Genomic DNA, 10,497 nt, shown 5'->3' with positions numbered 1-10,497 from the left:
AAAATATTCTAATTCCACACAGTACAACAGACTGCTGTCTTATCTACCAGTGCCAGCACCGAGGGTCCTGGGAGGGCAGTGAGGAGGGCTCCCGAACTGTCCCTGCAGCTCTGCTTGCTCCAGGCGCCGTCCTCCCCAAGGACCCCAAATCTCTGCTTGGAATTACAAGCCGAGCTCAGAGTGGGGAGTCGCTTGCCCAACCAGGTTTTGTTGCATGTGCTTTTTGTTCAGGTGCGACTTCTTTCTTCAAGGAGGTTTAAGGCCGCCTGGGTTTTTGTGTTTTCAGTGCTGACGTGAAGCCCAACCGCAGGACCCTCTACCCACTGACACAATATGCTCCCAGTGTAGGTAAAGGACAGTGTCCCCTCTGGGCAGCACAGAGTTGATAAAAAAGTAAGGAAAGCTGTCCTGAAAGCTTAGGCAGTTAAGTTAGAGGTGAGCTGGAGGCAAGGACGGTGATAAATAGGTTAGGAGTTAGAAGCCCTGGGGGCACAACATCACACATTAGAAGCCTGGGGGCACAGCATCCTGACTGTGGCTTCCAAGACCCTGGGCAGACAGAATGGGAGCCACCAGTACAGAGCAAGCACTCTCCTCCTACACCTCCGCCCCAGGGTAACCCCTAGACTCATTATAATGTATTTGCATTGCTGTTTTAGCCCCCCTGCCCACCCTTGCCTTGGGGGAAGCTGCCGTGAAGGTTGGGTAGAAACCTTGTAGGGTCAAAAACTCCTGGTCCCAACCTGTGGGAGGAGTCCCCAAAATGACTGGAAGCAGCCTCTATTAGAGACCACTCCCCATAACCCAAGGTCCCACTCACACAAAAAGAGAGGACCCCTGTACCCTCAGGGCAGTTGCCCCCTCTGGGCCTGCCTGCTCCCCCTTCTTGGGAGAGTAGTACTGTCCCTAATAAATTGCTTTGTGCTTGCTCCCTTCCTTCTGGCTGTCTTTCTTTGAGCGTGGATGCTCCCGTAAACCTTTTGCGGGAAATGCAAGAACCAAAATAGCCATTCCCGCAAGGCAGGCTCTCCCAGTGATAATGGTCCCAGTCACTAGTTTTGGGCGTCTTTCTCACTGCTGGTAGCTGACAGCGGTCCACACTCAGGGCGATGATGATGCTCTTGGGTCTTCTGTCTTTTAAAAAAAAAAATTTTTTTTTTAATGTTTATTTATTTCTGAGAGCATGAGCAGGGGAGGGGCAGAGAGAGAGGAGACACAGAATCCGAAGCAGGCTCCAGGCTCTGAGCTGTCAGCACAGAGCCCAACGCGGGGATTGAACTCACAAACCGTGAGATCATGACCTGAGCCGAAGTTGGATGCTCAACTGACTGAGCCACCCAGGCACCCCTTGGGTCTTCTGTCTTGACCTGCTTCTGCTCTGGCTGCTCTGACTGGTCGCCATTCTGGTGCTTTGTGGGCAGGGAGGCTGACACCCATGCACGTCTGGCCAGCCTGTGCAGAGGACCCACCACTGCACCGTTCACCAGGCCATGGACGGTGGCAGGGATTGGCACCATGTGAGTTGCGTTTTGTGTTACAGTTTTTATTGGTACCTGGCGGTGACCTGGACAGGGGTGGTCTATGAAATCTGAATGACCCGGCTAGCAGTGCCTATAGGGTGAGGCATGGCGAATCACAGGAATAGGTTCTATTTTCACCTTTACTTCTTTTTTTTTTTTCAACGTTTATTTTTATTTTTGGGACAGAGAGAGACAGAGCATGAACGGGGGAGGGGCAGAGAGAGAGGGAGACACAGAATCGGAAACAGGCTCCAGGCTCTGAGCCATCAGCCCAGAGCCTGACGCGGGGCTTGAACTCACGGACCGCAAGATCGTGACCCGGCTGAAGTCGGACGCTTAACCGACTGCGCCACCCAGGGGCCCCATATTCTCACCTTTACTTCTTTATGATCTTCACTCTCTTGCGGCTCTGCCCTAGTGGGGGGCCAGCATGGCTGCCTGAGTGACCACTGCCTGGTCAGTGATGGTGTATGTGTTCGCTGGGGCCAGCCTGGCCACGCCAGTAATAGACACTGCTGGGATCTGATGGATGATGTGAGTCGTCTGCACGACAAGCTGCTCAGAGGTCCAGGTGGTCACAGGGGCTGTGACTGTGTAGGTGACAGGCCTGATTGCTGGTGGCAGCTGCTGCTGCTGCGTGGCAATTAAAGGCCCAACTAGGCAGAGGTGAGCCTGGTGCACTCTGGACGGACAGGGCCTCTTGGATGACAGGCAGTTGGGACTGTGAGGTTGCAGACTCAGGCTCCAGGTCGGAAGGGGGTGGGGCGCGATGAACCTTCTCTCAACAGGCTCTCAGGGGTCTGGGCACCACTGGCCTGAGCAGACCACACTCCAGTGTGACTGGGAGGGGCCGGGGCACTTCTATCTGAGAGAGGTCCCCGAGGGGATCTGCAGCAAGGCACGCCCCTGTACCATCTTTTCCTAAAAGCCTGCTCTATTCATTTGCTTTCAAGGGCAGGATCTATCCTCCAGAATGAGCCTTTGCCTAGTTCTTCCTGGGAACGTGGTATTTTGATGAGATAACGATTCAGAGAGAGGCTGTGGCAGACTGAATTCTGCCAGCCCTTGTCTACCGTCCTGTAGTGTGGATAATTTTTAGTGATGTGAGTATAAATTCCATTTAGAGTGAGTTGTTTATCAGAGGCCATTGTAATTGCTTGTACGATTAACTGCATAGGAATAAGGTGGCTTTGAATCATCCTCTGGGCTGTCTCCACCAGAAGCTTCCTTTTCATTTTTTCTGGCTGCGAGTTGTCGGCCTTTAAATTGAGGTCAGCTGGTGTCACACAGCCCATTTTTGTACCCCAAAGACCCTGCTCCCTGGGGGGGCGGGTTGCTGGATGGGTAGGAGTTTGCAGCACTGACGGTTCCCAATGGCTGAGATGATGAAGTGCGCCGTGGTGTCTGGAACGCCTACGGTCAGGAGGTCAGGGAGTCAGGGGGCCAGGGGCGAGGTGCGGGCCTGCGTGGGCTTCACTCCCAAACCTCCCGCTTCTCCGCCTTCTCACGTGATCTTGCCGTCGGTGCCCGGGAACCCGAACGTACACACGTGCGGCAGCTTCCGCGATCCCACGGTTCTTGCGGTTCTTGCCCGCAGCTGTTGCAGAGACAGAGCAGGGAGAAGCCGCTGTCGCCCCGGGAGTGAAGACGTGGAGGTGGCGCCGCCATATGAAGCCCGAGTGGCCCGTGCTCAGGTCCATGGAGCCCTGCAACCGGTTGCGCCTGATGGTCACCCAGCGCTTCCTCGTCAGGTACTGGACCTCGTGGACCTCGAGGCGTGCCACGGCCCAGCTGCCTGGCGGAGACCCCCTGTCGCCCGGGGGCCTGGCCACCGCCCTCGGCCTGAGAGTGCCCGGCCGCCCCTCCCACCGCCAGGGAGCTGAGGGCCGCGTGCACTGCCGGGGCGGCTGGCGACCAGCGGAGGCCACAACTTAGTTATTTTAAGGGACATTCCTGGGGACATTCCTCTCCACTGAAGGGTGTTTTCAGTTTGAGAATGTTTCACCCCAGGGGGAGTGTGTATTTTGGGTGCGTTTGGTGTTCATCTGGTTTCCGGGAACCCCTCCTTAATCTGTGGCAGTGGAGAAGAGTGTTTCGAAGAACATTCTAGGTTTCTGGGCCTTGCAGTCCTAAACCATTGAGTTGGGTTTGTTCCAAGTTGGGGGTATCACTGAGGGTTTCCTGGATTCCTCCCCCCCCCCCCCCTTCTGCCCTCTTCCCTGGGAGTCAGGAGAAGTCATCATCTTGTTAGTTCTGGGAGCCCTAATTGTTCTGCTTCTGGAAGAAATTTTAAAGGACTGTTTGAGTTAACTGATGATATGTTCTTTCTTTTTTCTTTTTCTTTCTGGAGGGTAGTGTTACATGAGTCTATGTCTCTCTGCCATCTTTCTCTAGGAGTTTCTTACATGTGCTTAATCTCCTTGAAAAGTTCTCATAAAACTTGCTTAGGTGGCTAATTTATTTATTTATTTACTTAAAAAAATTTTTTTTAACGTTTATTTTTGAGACAGAGAGAGACAGAGCATGAATGGGGGAGGGGCAGAGAGAGAGGGAGACACAGAATCTGAAACAGGCTCCAGGCTCCGAGCTGTCAGCACAGAGCCCGACGCGGGGCTAGAACTCACGGACCGTGAGATCGTGACCTGAGCCGAAGTTGGACTGAGCCACCCAGGCACCCCATTAGGTGGCTAATTTAAAGACCCATCTCAATTTTGGTCTTCATTGTGTACGTCGTACTCCAGTGACACCTATCCTAGGCATCCGAGGAAATAAAATGGTGTGTGGTCATGATTAAGATCTTTCAGGGACTTCTCCAGGCAGCTTATAGCATTTCTTTTTTTTTTTTTTTTTTAATTTTTTTTTCAACGTTTATTTATTTTTGGGACAGAGAGAGACAGAGCATGAACGGGGGAGGGGCAGAGAGAGAGGGAGACACAGAATCGGAAACAGGCTCCAGGCTCTGAGCCATCAGCCCAGAGCCTGACGCGGGGCTCGAACTCCCGGACCGCGAGATCGTGACCTGGCTGAAGTCGGACGCTTAACCGACTGCGCCACCCAGGCGTCCCATAGCATTTCTTTTAAAAATCTCTTCTTATCTTTGACCCAAAATATGTAATTTTATAGAGGATTAATTTCTCTCTTTTTGAATTCATGCAATCAAAAAAAAATTTTTTTTTTTCTGTGCTATAAAGCAAGGAAACTGACTGGGCATGTCTAGCATATAGTGTCCTGAGGTATATGGATTTGTTTTCTGGGGCTGCTGTAACAAATTGCCACAAACCAAGTAGCCGGAAATAACAGAAATTTATTCTCATAATTCTAGAAATACAAAATTAACGTGTCAGCAGGGCCATCCTCTTTCTGAAGACACTAGGGAAGAATGTTTCCTTGACTCTTCCCAGCTTCAGGCAATTCTTGGCACTTTTTGGCTTGCAGCTGCATAGTTGAGTCTTCAGACCATTACACAGTCTTTTCCCCTGTATGTCTCTGTTTGTGTGTCCACTCCTCTGATAAGGTCCTTATTTGTCCACTGTCACCAGGATTTCTTTTTCCCTTAACTAATTGCACCTGCAAAGATCGTATTTCCAAATAAAGTCACAGTCTGAGGTTTTGGGTGGCCATTAATTTTTGGGGTATACTGTTCAATGTAGTTAAGTAGGGACTGTGGCCGTTAGTGTGCAGAGAGTGAACCCCTCAGGACTTAGGAAGCACATAAATGTTGGTATTTGAGTAGTGAACCAGTAAAAGAGGATTGTAAATCATGGTTTGTCCTCTCTGTACACTCAACTACCCATTGTTCCTTCCAAGCTTGATTATGGGGTGTCTCTAGGTATGGAGTATTATTAGGTGTCAGTGGGGCAGGGGGGAATCAAGAGGAGTGTTAAGGAGAAAAGACCTTCGGTTTCCTAATGAGCCCATTTATTTCTTCAGGTATAAAAGTGAAAGCTTCCAGCCTGATCCACAAGAGGATCTGTAAAGTGGGAGCTGCTCTGTAGCAAATATACAAGGAAATTGAAATGGTTTTTGGTTTTTGTGATGCCTTTTCAAGTACCTCGGGTGGAAGCAGCTTCTCTTCAACCACAGCCCCAGGTCAAGAGCTGTGTTTCTCTTTCTTTCTGCAGAGGAAGCCGAGGCTTTAGCTCTTACATGGACCTGACTTGGGAGGAAGTGGGGTAATGAAGCACGGGAGATCTTACTGGTGAGGATAGTGGGGACACCAGCACTTGGCATTCTATCTCCTGAAAAATACACATTTGTAATTGGCACCTTGGCCACTGTCCTTTCATCGTGATCTCTAATCACCCATGCTAATGTAGAAAAGGAGATTGAATCCTGTACTTTTGCCTCAGCTAAGAGTTCTTTTCAAAGCTCCAGCTTCTGAGAAAACTCTACCTAGTAAGACAAAGGTATTTACTCCATTGTTTCATTTGCATAGATTAGTTGATTAGATTTGAAAAATAAAGTATAACGTTGCCTAGTTAAGAGTAAGAACTTCTTAGTTACTTGAATTTTAGAAGCTTCTTGGTGAAGAAATAATTCAGGCATTAAAACTACTTTCTCAGTGTTAATTACCTTTTATTATTTGCCTGAGACTTGATCATAAAGATGTAATATAAATCTAAGTAAGCACAGGGTTTTGTTTAGGCACCAAATGGGTTATTTCAGTTACTCACGGCAGAGAAACCAGTTTCTGAACCAAGTCCTAGATGGTGGGACCCCTTCCTTGCTTGTACTTTATAAGTAGAAAAGTGAAAGCCCAGCCAAACACTCTCAGTTGCCGAGGAAACGCAGCATTTTCTGCTGAATGGAGGAGAAACCTATGAACTGTGCAGTCTTGTTGACTCACTGTAAGCCGATACCAATGATCCCAAATACGTGTTTTGTCAAACAACAGAGTCCTGTTGTCCTTTGCATAGATGGGAACCTTATACGTGGTAAGAATCCAGTACTAACTGATTACTTATTTGAGAGTGTGGTATTGTCACTGTCTCCTTTTACATATTTAGGTGGTTTTACTCTCTGTATGTCCTCCATGCCCCGCTGCTTTAATGAGCTTTTATAGAGTACAATGTATGGGTACAGAGTCAACCTGACTAGTGCAGTTCAAAACCACACAATTTTGAGTCTTATTCTTCTAGGTTCTGAGAGGGTAATAGAGGCATGCTTAAAACCATGGCCCCTATAGATGAGCCTTTCCTAATTGGCCTTCCATGGTCTGCGAAGATAGATAGCTCTGTTTGCCAGTCTCATATGATAAGAAGACACATTGGCTGTGTGAACAGAAGTAAGCAAGAAGGGTACTTACTCCTCCTTGAGGATCACATGTTCATTCTAAGCATCAGGAATAGAGCTCAAATTGAACATGGGTATCCTGTAAAATCATAGTCTGTCACCTCTTCAAATACAAAACAGTATGAAGCCTCTGTGGAGGGAAAGATGATCATACCATGATTGTATTTTCATCAAGCTTTGATTTGGCAACAGGTGATTACGCAAGAGTTTAGAGGACATTGCAAGTTTGTCAAACATTAAGATCCTTCTTTAATTGGAAAAAAAAAGGCCTTCAGGAAGCATTAGAAAAGCTTTCTTTAATGTTTATCTGGCCTCTAGTATACTGCTGAGTACCTGTTAGACATTCTATAAATAGTTATTCAATGATTGATTAGCTTTGCAACTAGTACACTGTAGAAGATCATTAGGAATGAATGGTTGTTGAGATAGGAGATAAAGATTAACAGAAGAATGAAAATAATTCAAATAAAACTGAGGTCTGTGCTTTAGACGGATTAATAAGGAAATTTTTGTACATGCTTTAAAAATACAGTGTTTTCAAATGCTCAGCACTCCTTTTCAAAAAATATTTATTTATTTTTGGGAGAGTGCAAATGGGGGAGGGGAAGAGGGAAGGGGACAGAGGATCTGAAGTGGGCTCTGTGCTGAGAGGCTGACAGTAGCGAGCCTGATGTAGGGCTTGAAATCATGGACCCTGAGATCATGACCTGAGCGGAAGTTGGATGCTCAACTGACTCAGCCACCCAGGTGCCCCTCAAATGCTCAATACTCCTAATTACCTTTTTAAATATGAATGAGTAGAATGCTTGTCACCCTGTTGATCATTAGTGCTGATTTGGTTGGTTTCCCTGGATAGTCTCTTATTTTCCTCATTGATTTAAATACCTTCTGGAAGCTGAGCTCACGGATGAAAAATTTGTCCTTACCAGACAGAGAAGAATATTTCTAGGTCTAGGGTCCCTTGCTCTTTGGATCATTTAGTGTCTTTTGAGTCTAAGGTTGTGGGAAGGAAGAAGGTAAGAACATGAAGTTTGTCTAGATCTGCATTAGCTTCTTCATTACATTGTTTTATCCCAACCTCCTTTGCTTCTTTTCTAAAATTGTCATTTTACTGAATGATTGAGACCATATCAGTATTGCCTAGTTCTTAATTGAATTTCAAGCAAACCTTTTGCTATCAATCTATAATGGCATCGTAAGTAAAGGCAAGCCTCGGGTCTTCTGGTTTATAATGTTATTATTGACAGGATTCTGAATAGGTAGGTTCAAGACAGATATGTCCTTGTTTATTGTATACGTGCTCATAATGGAGAACGTAAGGCATCCACTTAGAAGTGGAAAGGAAGGACTTTATGCTGCTGACTTAAACTGGAGAATCAGTAGTGATTACAATCCTGTTTCATTTTTTGTCGTGTCTTCTGAAATTTCAGTGGGTGTTAACATTTTAGCTATCGTATTATAAAATACATTTAGATAATGTATTTTACTCTAATGTCCAAAAAGAGGACGGAGGAATGATGTGGTTAAATGAGTGGTGGTGAGTGAAGTGATTGTGCTGATGCTATAGCTTGAAGCTGGAAGGGTGAAGAACTTGAACACGTGTCTAGTACTTCTCTATGCTAAGCTCCATGCAGGTGCTTTAAATAGAACATAGCATTTAATAATTAGAACTCTTTTAAGTTAACATTATTATGAGGTTGAATCAAATGAAATAGCCATTTTTGTAGGTAAAAAATGATTGCATGTTGGTGATTTCAAATGGTTCAACCTAATACTTTCTTTTTATGGAGTGAAAAAGCTGACGTGTAGAGAGATTAAGTAATTTTCTCAAATCATACGGTTTTAAACCCAGGTTTTATGACTCTCAAACCATCCTTATTTCACCGGACTGGGCTGCCTTCCAAAGAGGTTTTGTCATTGCTTCTCTGCTGATGGTGGAGAAGCCATTTGGTATATCTGCACCATGGTTTCCATACCCCCCGTGCTCTATTAATACCACCCACTTACTTGATAGAGTGGTGATTAGGATCAAATGAACATCTGTAAAGCTGTTTGGGGAATATGTCCTAGAAACTTATTAACATATTCCTGTTTTTTAGTTCAGGAATGTGGCCAAAAGATACAACATCAACCAAAATGGAGAACATGTAACTTTCCTTGAAGTAAACTATATCTTTATAGTTTCTCCCCTAAAATCTCTTAAATTTCTTATAATTGGAATTATCTTTTACCACAGAAACATAATTTCGTAGCTTAGAAATGTTTTGCATTTAGCGGCTGAATAGAGTAAAACTGTGTAAATGTTATCGACTCACTTCTTAGGTGTAGTTTAACATGTTCGATCAAAGAAAAGGGAGAACCTTTACTGGAATGTTTGGGAAATTTACTAACTAGGCACTTGGACACTTAGTACAGTGTTTTTTTTTTTTTTTTCAACGTTTCTTTATTTTTGGGACAGAGAGAGACAGAGCACGAACGGGGGAGGGGCAGAGAGAGAGGGAGACACAGAATCGGAAACAGGCTCCAGGCTCCGAGCCATCAGCCCAGAGCCCGACGCGGGGCTCGAACTCACGGACCGCGAGATCGTGACCTGGCTGAAGTCGGACGCTTAACCGACGGCGCCACCCAGGCGCCCCTACAGTGTTGTTTTTTTTTTTTTTAATACATAAAATGAATATCGATATAGAAAGGGAAGAGAGAATGAGAGATTTAAAAACCTCTTACTATAAACTCTGCAGAATTACTGATATTGTAATGTTTTTTTTTTTAAGTTATTTATTTTGAGAGAGAGAGAGAGAGAGCAAGAGTGAGGTGGGGGGAGAAAAATCCCACGCAGGCTCAGTGCATACACAGCCTGATGTGGGGCTCGGACTCATAAATGAGGAGGAGATCATGACCTGAGCTGAAATCAAGAGTCAGATGCTTAACTGACAGAGCCACCCAGGCACCCGTGTAATGTGTTTCTAGACCCGTGTATTTCTAAAGATTAACTGAAGTGTATAGTAATTGTTGGTCGTTGGAATAAATAAGGTAATTTTGTTTGACTTGAATGTATGTGTATAGGGTCCAAATGTATATTTCTTCTCTATCTCTTGAGTGTATCTAGAGAACATAAGGGCCAGGAACTGTAGTAGATGCTACTGAAACAATACGGCAACAAAACAGACACATTCTGCCCCCATTGCCGCCCACCGTGTACTCTGTTAATTCAGAGTCTCTGCCCGGTAAATTGATTTCATGGGAATTTGAGTAAGGTCTTTGAGCATAGCTTAAAGAGGATAAAAGAGGAGGACAGTTGTCATTTGGGTTATGGTTAAGGAACATTAATAGGAACAGAAAACTATTTGGGTGTTTTGCGGATGAGGGGTCAAATTTTAGCTGAGGAGAATCATGATGTGTACGTGCCCAGCTCCTTCTGCCTGGAAGTGAGAATGCCGATTAGAGGAATATATGCGGTAAGACAGGAGGCCCTTCCAACAGAGTGAAGCTGAGCAGGAATGAGAAGGTAGTAGCTCTAGGTATGCATCACCAGCCATTTGGTTCTCCAACCCCACTAATCCTGGGAGTTTCTGCAGACTGATAATTTGCCAGATTTTCAGAAGAATATTCTGTAGTGAACTGAAAAGCTTAGCACAGGTGATAAGTGTTACTTACTTGTTATTTAATCATACACACACACACACAC

General features: G+C 45.7%; 1 pseudogene; it reads right to left on the bottom strand.

Moving 5' to 3' along the window:
* Positions 1–655: 655 nt before the first annotated feature.
* On the bottom strand, positions 656–2,949 carry LOC121036702 (forkhead box protein K2-like; annotated as a pseudogene).
* Between the last annotated feature and the right edge of the window lie 7,548 nt (positions 2,950–10,497).

Source organism: Herpailurus yagouaroundi, unplaced genomic scaffold (genome assembly GCF_014898765.1).
Source record: "Herpailurus yagouaroundi ecotype Mexico unplaced genomic scaffold, PumYag 28, whole genome shotgun sequence".
NCBI classification, from domain to species: domain Eukaryota; kingdom Metazoa; phylum Chordata; class Mammalia; order Carnivora; family Felidae; genus Herpailurus; species Herpailurus yagouaroundi.
The sequence above is the reverse complement of the archived record's forward strand: the minus strand, read 5'-3'. Positions and strand labels throughout refer to the sequence as shown.